Genomic DNA, 10,621 nt, shown 5'->3' with positions numbered 1-10,621 from the left:
CCCCCGCCACCCAGCTGTCCCCGGCTTCAGAGGGGCAGCTGTCACCCACCTCCCAAGAGGGTCAGGGGCACAGGAGGCCCAGAAAGAGCTGGAGCTGCCCCAAGACACAAGGTCTGCAGGAGAAGGTGTGAAGGGAGCCTTCCCCCACCCCGCCCCGGTGTGCACACTCCCACACCCCTGGGCCCCCACAGCCGCGCCCTGCGCCTTGCACCGCCAACGGCTCGGAGATAGCGGCTCTCGCACCCCAGGCGCTGCGCGCCCGCCTTCCCCGAGAGGCGGTCACTCCTCCCCTTTCCGGGAAGGGCTGGGTGTCAGGAGCGCCTCTCCCGCACCCCACCGGTGAGGGGCGGCGGCTGCTGTGGCCCAGATGTGCGCCGCCCTCGGGGAGGCGACCGCTGGGGGGTTTCCTCCGCCCGCCACCCGCGCCGCCGCCGGGGCTCTTTCATGTCGCTGCCCTCCCCGTCCCAGCCCGGGCCCAGCAGCTGCGCCCCGCTCCCCGCCCCCTGCCTCTCTCCCAGCTGGCTTTAGGGTGGGGCGGCGCAGCTGGGGAACAGCTGCAAGGCGTGGGGGGGAGGGTCGGCTGGCCCCGCAACAGCCGGAAACAGTCCGGGTGCCGGGGGAGGGGCGCGGGGGGGGCGGGGAAGGCGAGGCCGGGAGTGGTCCGCTCCTCTGCCCCGCCCCCAGCGCATCTGGCCCGGCCAGCTGAGAGGGGCAGACCCCAGATCAAAGCCCCCTCCCGGCTTCAAAGGGCGCCCTGCGGGCGGGGCGGGCGGGACGGGCGGTGGGGCAGCCGGGAGCACCCTGCGGGCGTCGCCGCTGAGTCAGCGCCCCGGGCCCCTCTCCCGAGGCGAGACCCCACCTTCTAACCTCACTTCTGGGTTCCTCCATTCCTGTTCACACCCACCCACTCAAGGCCCTGTCGTTGTCACCATGCCACTTCCTCAGACACCTTCAATTTCTCCCATCTGAGGGTGGGGGAGAACCGAGGCACACTTTCAAGATGGAGCCTGGCCCCCTGGGGGATTCCCTACTCCACCTCTGCGTCCTGTAAATTCGGGGTGGGTGGATGGAAGGTCTAGGATATGTCCTTCCCCAACTTAGTGATCTAGGCCTACAAAGAAAGGGCGGGGTGGGGGTGGGGTGGGGATGTTGACCCTACTGGGGCTGCAGGGTAAAGGGAGGTAGAAGACTGATCCCTGGGTGTCCCTGGACAGACCCCACCGCATTGTAGCCCCTCTTTTACAGTGAGGGTCTCCCTGTATGATTTTGGAAAACTCTCCCTTGGAGGGGCCTTAGAAGCAGTGATCTCTAGAACCTGGAATCCTTGTACTGGTTCTAGAACCCTCTGAATCCTGTTTCTTTGAGTTAAGGGGCAAGGAAGGAAACTGAGAACACTCTTGGATTGCCCCTTCCCTATACTCTGGGCAAGGCCCCAGGATTCAGGGCTAAGACCCCCAAAAAGTCCATGGAGGCCGAAGGAAATGAGACACACCAGAGAGTGGGGCAGAGGCAGCCAGGGTTAGGGGCTCATCAGGTGAGAGGTTATAGATCTGGACCAGGGGGTGGGCTGGCCTCAAGAATATCACCTTCTGGCAGCTTCTCTCTTCTTCCAACACTCTACCCTTTCCAAAGACTCCCTTCCCTTCCAGAGCAAGATGTAGTCACTCTCTGCTTGAATTCCTCAAGACACAAGCTTCCACAGGGAAAGCTCTTACAGATAACAAATAGAAATCTGGTGGATAGAGCTTTGATCTCTACCATATTCTCTATGGTATATGGGAATCACACCTGCTGAGTGAGGGAAGCCTTCAAGAGCCCAGGGCTTCTTCCCTAAAATCCCCTGTCCCTGGCATTTATGATGCAGGGCCTTGGCAAGAGGCTCACCCCTGAGCTCTGCACTCGAAGTCTGCATGTTTCCTCCATGGGCAACCAGTTTTCTTTAATTGCTGTGTGGTTAATTCCTCTCAACTGCAGCAAACTGGGATAGTTATGATTTCCCCTTGCACTAGATCTTCAATAATTGGGTCTTTCTTGAGAAAGAACCCATCTGCTCAGTGCCATAGATTATTTTTCATTATTTACATGGAGGCAAGAAAAGGGAGATGTATGCGGTGGTGTGTGGCAGAGTTTTCAACAGCTTGTAGAACGGGGTGTTGGTGGTACAGGCAACATCTCAAAATTACAGGTAAAGAGTGAAATGCAGGCGCAGGTGTCCAAGACCTGAGTGTGTTAAGGATGGTGTGGACTTCTGGTCTACCTGGGGGAAAAAAAAAATGGTAGTGAGTCATGTGACCTATGGATGGCGGGCTGCCTGGTTGTGAATTGGATGTTGTCATTAGACACTCTCCACATCTGTGTCTGCTGCAGGGCACTGAGCAGGGAGGGGGTTTGGATGCAAATGGGCAACTCAGGGCCTAACAGAGAGGGACTCTCCAGCCACACACACCACATGCCATCTCCAGCAGCTGCAGCAACCCAAGCTCCACCTATCAGATCAGTCCTCAGCAGCCCAGGTGGTTCCGTGCCCTGGTGGCTCTTCTGAGCCCTCTGCCTGGATTGTAGACCCAGGCTCAGAGTTTTGCCTCGGCCACATGCCCCTTCCTGCCCTCTCCCGGAGGGCATGAGGAGAAAGGAAATGATGCACGCAAAGTGCTGGGTTTGTCGCTGTCACTGTCCACTTCAGGGCATTGATACCTCTCACAATGCTTCTGTTCCTGTGGGCCAACCACACTGCCGTGCACCTAGGACTCTCACGCAGTATTCTAACTATTGTGGTTTACATGTCAGGTTGCATGCGGCAGAGCCTACCTGTCCAGCTAGCCTGTGAGTCCCTGGAGGACGTGAAATATTAGTCATCTTTGATTTTTCAGAGCCTACGACATTGCCTGTTTCATTCATTCACTCATTTACTCGAGGTTCCTCTATTTCTGGACACCATTCCCATGTTGGGGATACATCAGTTAACAAAACAGACAAACTCTCTGCCCTCTTGGAGCTGATAATTTGGTGGGGATGGGACAGATGACAAATAATAAATCAATAAATATGAGTTGATGGTAAGTACTGTGAAGGCAAGTAAAGCAGGGTGAGGGGGTAGGGCATGCCAGGAAGGTAAAGGGGCATGGGAGTTTTACATAGGGAGATGGTTGGGGATAGCTTTACTGAGAAGGTGACATCAAGCAGATATTTCAGAATATGGGTGCCTGGGTGGCTCAGTTAAGCGTCTGCCTTCGGCTCAGGTCACGATCTGGGGGCCCTGGGATTGAGCCCCGTGTAGGGCACCTTGCTCAGCGGGGAACCTGCTTCTCCCTCTCCCCTTGCCCCTCCCCCCCCTTGTATGCACTCTCTCTCTCAAATAAATAATCTAAAAAAAAAAAAGAAAAGAAAAAAGAAAAGGTATTTCAGAATGTGAGGAGGTAAGGTCTCAGGGTATCTAAAACAACAGTGTTCCAGGCAGAGGAAACAAGCACAAAGACCAGAGGCAGAGGATGTTTGTTTCAGGAACGGCAAGGGGGTGTGTGCGGCTGGAAAGATTGAGAGGCAAGAGCAGTGAGTAATGAAGTCAAAAAGGCATGAGGGAAGGGGGCCAGGGCATGAGGCATTATAAGTGCTTTTCCTCTGCTCAAGAGATAATATGCTGAATGAATGAACCAATGGATGGATGGATGGATGGATGGATGGATGCCAAATGCTGATGCTTTCAGGGCTCTAGGGGTTTCACAGGGGAGCCCTGTGGGCTAGAGGGTGCCAGGTCATCTTCCTGGGCATATGGGACTTGCATCATGCCCTAAAAGAGGAGTAAGAAAAGCACAAAAGAGGGGCAGACACTCCAGAGTGAAGGTGACTGTGAGCACAGGTGGGGAAATAAAATTGCAGGCGTTAGGTTGGGGGATAGTGAGCCTAGATCTTGTGAAGTTTAGGGTCTGCCAGAGAGTCCGTGATTGACAGATCTATAAAAAGGTTTGGGGTCAGATCAGAGGGCTCTTGAATGACAGGACAAACAGTTTGGCCTTGAGTCCCACAGCCACAGGGCCCCTGAAGACATCTGAGCAGCGGAACTGTGTTTTAGAACAATGAGTCTGAGCACTAAGGCGGTGAGGGCCAGGCAGCAGGGGACAAGATGGCCACCCAGGAGGCAGAGGGAGGTCCGAGTGAAAGAGTCCATAGGGCTGCAGGGTGCAGGCTGGCCCCCGCCCAAGGACAGGAAGGGCCTCCACGTCCCAAGGCTCAGCGAAGGAATGGAAGCCCGGATGAGGACTCCTCCTTCCCTGCCAGCCGGCCATGGGCCCTGGAGTCAGCAGAAAACCCCGGGCCCCGGGGAGGAGGCGGCGCGGAGCCAGAAGCTGCTGAGGGCGCACTGGCAGCAAGATGCCATTGTACGTCCGCAATCAAGATACTTCAGAGGAAATCAAAAGCACCAACTGGGGAAATGATGTGCGCGCGCGCTCTCTCTCCCTCTCAAACACACACACAAACTTCTGCCTCCAAAATGGGTCAAGTGAAGGCTGTGGGCGTGGGCTGGGGAGGGAGGGCTGGAAGGAGAGGAGGCCCAGGGCCCCGGAGCAGCCTGGGCGCTCGTGCCCATTCGCCCTCCTGGTGTAGGGGGCGGCAGCAGCTGCGGGGCGGGGGGGGGGGCAGACGGGAGCCTAAATACCCACCCCCATGCATATGGATAATGCTCACAGCTGCCCTGCCTGCTTTGCGTTCATTAGGACCAACTGTTTCAGGAGTGGTGGCAGGCGGGCAGGAGGGGGCGATGTGCCCATTCGCAGACTGGGGCGGGTGGGGGGGGCGCTGCCTGCAGCTGTGCAGACACCGCCCCCTGCCTGGAGCCGCATCCCAGCCCCCGAATTCTCCTTCCTCCCTCTTTCTTCCTCCCAGCTCACTGCTCTGGTAGATCTGGAGGTCTCAGGGTGGGAAAGGGGCCCGGGGAGTCCGGGTGAACCCCCAGGAGCTGGGTGAATTGAGGGGCAAGGTGGGCTGGGTTGTGTCCCCCCACCCCCGCCGCAAGATGGGCGTTTGCTTACAAACTGAAGCTCCTTATCCTTTCCTCTCCCGAAGCCATCTGTGCTTTGGCCCTGTCATCTGGAGGCCCCAGAGGAGCCTCATTCCCACCAAAAGCCCCAGATCAGGCTTGCTGTGTGCCCCCAGACAGAATCCAAGGCGTGCGGGGGTGGCGTGCCAGTGGGATTTTGCACGATTCCACCTCTCGGAATTGAGGAAGGCTGAGGAAGGCTGAGGAAGGGAGGCTGCTGGGCTGCAGGTCGACCAGCTGGGACTGGGGACTGGGCTAGGGGGCCAGTGTTGAAAGCCAGGCCCAGGGAGGGGTCTGGCTGGTGTAATGGGCCCCCGGCCGCCAAGTACGGCTGAGCCACCCGCACCCTACACAAGGGCACCCAGCCAAGGGACTCGCAGCTAGTGCCAAGTCTCGCACCCTGACGTGGGTCATCCTCTCCCATATGAGTCAGCAGTGAGTGGCCCAGGTGACAGGCCTGGCCAGTCTCAGGAACACGCATTCAGCTAACAAGGCAGTGTCCGCATGCATCTTTTGGCAGCCTGCCCTTCCTTCTTCCCGTTGGTGGTCTGAGGAGGGAGAGAGCGCTCCCTCTCTTCCATTTCGGGCCAGGGCACTGGGTGGGGGCTGCTGAGTCCGGGTGAGAATGGAGGCAGGGGATGCCAGGCCAGGGCCCAAGGAGCAGCGGCCTCCCCAGCTCTTCCTTTGTGGTCAGGGTGGGGCCGGGCCCCCCTGCCCCCTCTGCCGGCGGTCTCCAGACCAGCGGCCACCTCTGGCACTCCAGGAAGGGGCTTGTGCATCCTGAAGAGGGGGGTGACAAAGAGGAGGGTAGGCCTCTCACCCATCTCCCTGTTTCCCGGAGCCTCACCCCACCGCTGCCCCCAGTAGGTCACAGCCCTGCGGCTAGTCAAGAGAGCACCCCGGGAGAAAAAATGGGCCTTCCAGGCTGCCGGAATCTCAGACAAGCCATTTCCTCGTTGTGTAATCCTAGGCAAGTGACTTACCTTTGAGAGCCTTGGTTTCCCCAACTAGGAAATAGGGTTGGGAATACTTATCTTGCAGGGCTGCTGGAAGGGTCTAGTCAGCGATTGACTAATAGGGCTAGCAGTTTGCTTAGCAAAGCCGCCCCCAGCCCTTGGAGCTTTCAGCTTCAGGTATTCGAGCAGGTTCTCCCATAAACTCTGCCCCTCCTTGACTTAGCTTGACCTCTGCAATTATCTCATTAATATTTTATTTCTTTAGCAAAGGCTTTTTTGTCCCTGGGACACTGCTATTCACTCTGGGGAAAGAAACCTCCCCGTGTTCCTTTGTTCAGGAGGCTTCCTTAGCTCCTTTTCTGAGCTTAGAAGCCAAAAGGTGAAAAGGCACAGGCTCCTCTTCCCCAGCTATCTGAAAGTAGAGCTTTCCTATGAAACCTTTCACAAGCCGAAAAACAGGTAAAACAGTGTAGACCCTGCTTTCCAAAAGTTAAAACAGTGTAGGGTAAAACAGTGTAGACCCTGCTTTCCAAAAGTTCGCATCACACCACTTGGCTTTTATGCGAGACCTCCATTAGTATGGCAATGGCTTTTTTTTTGCAAAAATGAAAATCCTCTTCAGATTTTTTTCGGTTACTGAAAACAGATACTAATGTAGGTCTTTTGTAACAGTGCAGTGGCGAAACGTGAACTTTCGGAAAGTGAGGAATACCTGTGTCATGGTATGCACTCAGGGCCCAGCAGCGACATGGGCCTGGGTGCACTTCAGGTTCTGCGCTGCTCTTCCGGCGTGATCTTGAGCGAGTGATTCAAATTCTGTGAGCCCTATCCCCAAACTGTGATCATACCTACAGTTAGTAATGTTGTTGCAAGGATTAAATGAGCTAATAACTGGGAAGTCCCCAGCACAAGTGGGTGCCCCCAACCACTTGCTCTGGTTTGACTGTAGGGGCCTGGTTGTTGGCCATATCTCCACATGTGCGCGTGTGTGTCTGGTTCTGGACACACACACACACACACACACACACACAGTCACAGTGGTGGACCCGCAGAATCACTGCAGGGAGCAGGCACTGTCTTCCCCTCCTCCCTGCCCAACTCCTGGTGCTGCAGCTTCCCTGTGCTCTGCAGTGTTGGAAAAGGAAATTACTGAACAGATTGCAATTAAGAGGGGAGAGGAGGGAGAGAGAGACAGAGGCCCTAAAATGCAGCTTGACTGAGCGCTAAACTGTGTTTTTGCCAGGAGCCAATCAGGAGCCTCTGACAAGAGGCTGTTCCCACTCACAAATCTAATTGCAAGAGGTGTGGCTGGGGTGGCCCTGGGAGCACGGGAGAGGAGGGGGCTGCAAGCACCTTCAGGAGACTGTTGGCCACTTGCTTGTTGCCTTCAAAGTTCCAGAGCCACATGGGAGGGGAGGAGGGAAGGCAGAGGTCTAGGGGGCCTGGGAAGGTCTGGACTCCAGAACTTCTGCCAGTTATTACAATAGCTGCCAATGATTTAGCACCTACTATACACGGGACATGCATAGCTTCTCCTCTGGAGAACAGGATGATGTTACCTCATTTCACAGATAAGAAACTGAGGCACAGAGTGTCCCCCCCCCTTTTTTTTTTAAAGATTTTTATTTACTTATTTCACAGAGAGAGTGCACAAGCAGGGGGAGTGGCAGGCAGAGGGAGAGGGAGAAGCAGACTCCCCGCCGAGCAGGGAGCTCAACACGCCTAGATCCCAGGACCCTGGGACCCTGACCTGAGCTGAAGGCAGACGCTTAACAGACTGAGCCCCGCAGGCACCCCGAGCGTCCCTACTTTGTGAGAGCTGTTGCCTTAGGTCTAAATACTTTATTTACATTATATCTCTTAAATTTTAATCCCATTTCATACATGAAGAAGCAGGACTCCAAGAGAGTAACTTGCCCAAGATCACAGGGCTGATTTATGATGGGCAAGGATTGAACCGGGGGCCTCTCTGACTCCAGAGAACAGACTTTTTAATTGTACTTCAGCGTCCCTTTATTGAGCAGGGTGTTCCGGATGGAGTTGCGAGATTTAGCAAAACAACACAAACAAAAAAACCGGAGAAGGCCAGTTTTTGAATTTGAATTTCAGGAAAACAAGGAATTTTTTTTTTTAGTTTTAGAAGTATGTCCCCAATATTGCATGGGATATACTTGAATTAAAAACAATTCTTTGTTTATCTGAAATTCAAGTTTAACTGAATGTCCTGTCATTTATCTGGCAACTCTAGACCTCTCTCCTCCTGCCCCAAGCACCCCTCTTTTCTGCCAACAGCTTGCCTTGAAGGGTGGGCCCTTGGGACCAGCCATTCTGGTGTGTAGCTAGGCTGCTCAAATGAGGCTGCCCAAGGGGAATACGTTGCTTTTCTGCTCCAGGGGCAGAACCCTGAACACGAGCCTTTTCTGTCACCTACTGTGTGACTTTGGGCAAGTCTGTTTCCCTCTCTGAGCCCTCCCTGAAAAGAAGATGCAATATGAGGTACTAGGTAATTGCAAGTGTCCTCACCAGGCCTTTCCCAATATCTTGTCCCTTTTTCCGGTCCTTGCAGAAAGTGGTACAAAATCTGTGGTTGCACAGAGGTGAGGACAGGGAACACCCAACACCCAGGACAAGGAAACCCAGGGGAACACTACTGGTGTGGACTTAGAAGGTGGGGGGGGGGTCGGTGTAGGCTAAGACTGCTGGGAAATGGGCCATGACTGTCTTTGTCCCGCAGAGGTGACAGCTTGCTACAGCACTCACACCCAAGGCTCCAGCCCCCTCCTGCACTGAAGGTTCCGTGAGCCTGGGCAAACTCCTTAACCCAGGCCAGTGCCTCAGTCTTCTCGACTGCAAAGTGGGACTCATGCTGCCTGGTACTGAACGTAGGGGACGTTCGGTAGGGCACCAGCTGTGTAGGAAGGGCTTCATAAAGCGTTGTTTTTATCGTTGGAGGCTGTATTCCTGTCTATGCTTCTGAAAGAAGCACCTTGAGGAATGCTAACCTCTGAAAGGACAAACATAGACGAGGCCCTTTCCGAGCTCTGGCCAAGAACACAACACATTCCGGGCTGCCTTCGTTTCAGCTACATTTTATTTGTCAGATTTTTGACAGACGTCTAAATTATATATTGAATTTTCCACATGACCAAATACCACGTCCCTTCCTTTGATTATCATTTTCTAAAGGGACTATAAAAAAAGAACCTTTCGATGGATCAGACTGAACCCTGAAACCACATGGAGTGCAGAGCTAAAAATAAAAGGAAGTAAGAACTGGCCCCTGCGAAGGAAAGAGAAATCAAAGCAAACTCTGACGGGAATCAAGGGACACGTCCTGGCGAGGGTGACATAGTGTCACCCTCCAGGCCAGGCCGGATCAGGAGCGGCCGACAGTGAGGGTGGGGCACAGAGTGGCACAAAAATAGCCTCCGCTTTAGCCCAGAGGGGAATAAAGAAATTTGTCAAAAGCCAGGAGAGAGAGAAGTGGAGTTGGAGGGAGGGAGAGGGCAGGACCGCGTCCTTCCAGCAGTTTCGGGAGCTGCGGACTTCTTCCACCCGGGCACATTTCCACCCGCCGGCACAATCGCTGACTTTCAGCTGTGTGCCGACATGTTCCCCAGCTCAGCCCACATCAATGACACCCTCGTTTCCATAGTAACCAAGGGAGAGTGAAGGGGAAAGGGTGTGCGGCGCTGGGAGCGGGGAGCCAACCACCGGGAGCCGCGCGGGGGATGGTCGCGGCCGGGGAGGGGGCCTGTCCCGCTGTCGCGGGCGGTCTGCCGGGGCGCGACGCTCGCTGGACCCCGCCGGGGGTGGGAGGACGCCAGACCGGGTGTCCCCTTTCTGGCTTCAAATTCCAGCTTCTGGTCCCGGCCACAGCGGTAGGGGTGGGACTGGGAGGGGAGAGAGGACTTTAGAAGCGTTTTGTTTTTCACAAACAGGAGCTCTCAAACTCTACATTTTTCAGGCTTCACGCACCTACCCCACGAGCCCCTGGAGGGTTCAGTAGGGCTCGGAGGGAAGATGAAAGCTTGTGACATCCACAATGTCTGTCTTTAGCTGAAAAGCCAATCTGAGCATTCACAGAGGCTGTTATCAGAGGAGGGCAAGTGGCTTCTGCGGGCTGGCCGAGGCCTTGGGAGGGCTCTTTCAAACAGTTCCCTGAGTTGGTGGTGAAAGAACGAAAATATTTCACAGGCCATCCACTGCCAAAGTTCCATGTCCCAGTGTTCCAAACTGCAGAGCTCAAAGCAGGCATTTTGCCCCTCAGGTAACATCCCTGGTGCACTATTTGGAGGGAAAAACCATTTTCAAGCGCTGGAGCCACTTTCCAGCCTGACAGAAGAGGGATTTCTGGTTCCTTATCATTCTGTTTTGCCTCTGTTCAAAGCCAGAGAGGCAACTGGGTGAGACAGAGAAGCCAGAGGAGACTGCAGGGAGCAACTTAGCTCAGTGGTTGAAAAAAACCTCACCCTCTTTTGTTTTGCAAGTCCTTACTGGTCTGTCCACAGCAACCCCAGGACACATTTTCGTGTCTGGCGTTGTGAATGACTTTCACCCCAGACCGTCTTTGAAGCTGGCCATGCTGCAGCCTCACCTGCACAACTTCGTCAAAAAAAAAAAAAAAAAA

The sequence above is a fragment of the Callorhinus ursinus genome, unplaced genomic scaffold (assembly GCF_003265705.2).
Source record: "Callorhinus ursinus isolate GAN/ISIS: 27379988/994484 unplaced genomic scaffold, GSC_fseal_2.0 scaffold20, whole genome shotgun sequence".
In the NCBI taxonomy this organism is placed as follows: Eukaryota; Metazoa; Chordata; class Mammalia; order Carnivora; family Otariidae; genus Callorhinus; species Callorhinus ursinus.
This window is presented reverse-complemented; position numbering follows the sequence as displayed.